We start from the raw sequence: 2,477 nt of genomic DNA, 5'->3' as shown, positions 1-2,477 counted from the left end.
TCATTATCCGTATATCTGTACTATTTATTTTTATTTTTGTTATCACTGTCATTCTCTCTGTCATTATTATTATCATCATTGAATCTTTTATCATCAAAATCTTTATCTTCGTCCTAATCATTGTTTTCATCCACAATAACATAATTATTTATATTATTGTTGTTTTATAACCATTATACTCAGTATCCTTATGATCATCATTATCTCCATCATCATTTTTATGATTATGATCACATTCTATACTTTATATTTATGATAATTATCACCGTCATCATCATCATGGTGTATACAATTGTCATTATCCTTAATAATATTAATAAATATGATTACAATAATAACAATAATGATGATGTTAATAAAAGAAATAATACCAACAACAAAGGATGATAATGATAAAATATAGAATTACAATGATAATGATGTTTACAATAATTATAGTAATAACAATGATAATGATAGAAATGTTAATAATAAAGATTATAATGATACAATTATCGTCATTCTCATCCTAATTATTGTCAATATTTTTATTATCATTATAACTATTATCATAATAATTATCATTATGTTGATAATAATAATATTATTATTATTATTACTATTATTATTGGTATCATTCCTAAAATGATTATCATATTTTCATTGTTATTATTCTACTGTTATTAACATCATTACTCATAATACTACCATCATCGTTATTATTCCATTATTCTTATTATCAACAATATCATGGTTGTTGTTCTTGTCATTATTTTTTATGTATCTGTTGTTATTATTATCGTTATTAATGTTATTTTGTTTAATCGCATCTTACAGCTGAGAATAATGACCACACCTTCATACTTTCATCATTATTATTTATATTATCATTATCGTTGCCACTAGCATTATCGATATCATTATTCGTATCTTCACTACCGTTGTCATTGTCAATATCACTATCAGTACTTATCTGTTTCACTACTGGTATTACTGTTATATTTGACAATCGTTTTTACTTATTGCTATCAGTATCAATACCAATTTCATCATTATCAAAAGTTATTTTATTTAAAATGTTATTGCTGATTGTGATGTAATTATTATTATGGTTGCTCACCGTTAACATTTGGTATACAGTCTTTTCTAGTGTGTACAATACTTTCTGTTTGACATGTCAGTTACTGAAACAGAAGTGGGACTTCAAAGCGCGGCTTTTGTCTATGTTTACGTTGCGGCCCCCATTACGTATGTGTTACTCACCTAATGTGGGAGACATACGTGAATGTAGACAAGTATCGCCTTCCAAAAGCGAGGTCCTTTATATTTCTCTTCCCTTTTTCTTGTATCATTTGCTCCCACATAATAGTGACTTGAAACTAATACTTGGCGAATTCTGTTTGTCTGGAAGGGATCTGCAGGTCTTCGGTGCTTTATTATTTGAGGGCATTCGAGTTAAACACACCAATTACACTAAAAGTATTTCTCTAAGGTAGACTAAATTACAATCAAGAGGGCAAGGTGTGAGGAAGATTTTATTTTACAGTTCTATGACAAATACGGTACAAACAGACATCATACAGGTACAGTACATGGTACTTACAATCTCCGTGAAACACTTTGGGTGGCGGTCTGTAAGGAGGACACTGTAAATCACTGAAATAACACGATATATTAACATACTCTTAAAGCAACATATTACGAGTGCTAGCAAGAGGCAGGCTACTCAAAGTCACATGTGAAATACAGGCTGCACTAAATACAATGAGCACTAAATACGATGAGCACGAAATACAGTGAGCACTAAATACTGTTGGCACTAAACACTAACATCTTCCCCATGAAAAGTTATTGCTAGTTGTGGCGACGCCCTCAGTCCCATGGCGGCGTTGTAAGAAATAGAACTATGGTCATGTTGGGTCTTTGTTCCTATCGATGTTCGTGTAAATGTATTTTATATATTGTCATAATGTTTTGTCTTTTCTCTTTGTGGTGTATAATAGGCTGTGTATATTATCTGTTTGTGATTTCATGAGCAACTACATTGTTGGTCTTTGATGTTGGTAGTCTCTCTATTTTGATATTAAGCTGGAAATGTAATTCTAAATTATTGAGGAATAGGACTAATGTGGTGGTGAGATGTCGCCTTGGAAATATTCGTCTAGAGGTAAGTCGTAAGGAAAGAAGGAATAATGTCTAGAGAGAATATCTGTGAAAAAGAGAAAGAGAAGAAAGGAAGAGAGGAGAAGAGGCAAGAGGAGAGGCGGGTTGATAGATGTGAGCGCATAATAGGTAGCATAGCACTAATTTGTCGCTAGCTAACCCCCGGGAAACTCTACCCATATCTAGAGCATTTTGCTATTTAAAGAATGTTAGCATTAGTATGCTTGTGGCACGACCAACGAAGCCTTTCTTACCCCTTAGGTACATCCGGTTGGCCTTTGCGGTTTCAGATGATTATTCCTTTGTCAGGGTAATGCCTTATGCTTATCAACGTC

This window comes from Penaeus vannamei, chromosome 19, assembly GCF_042767895.1.
Source record: "Penaeus vannamei isolate JL-2024 chromosome 19, ASM4276789v1, whole genome shotgun sequence".
Lineage (NCBI taxonomy): Eukaryota > Metazoa > Arthropoda > Malacostraca > Decapoda > Penaeidae > Penaeus > Penaeus vannamei.
The sequence above is the reverse complement of the archived record's forward strand: the minus strand, read 5'-3'. Positions refer to the sequence as shown.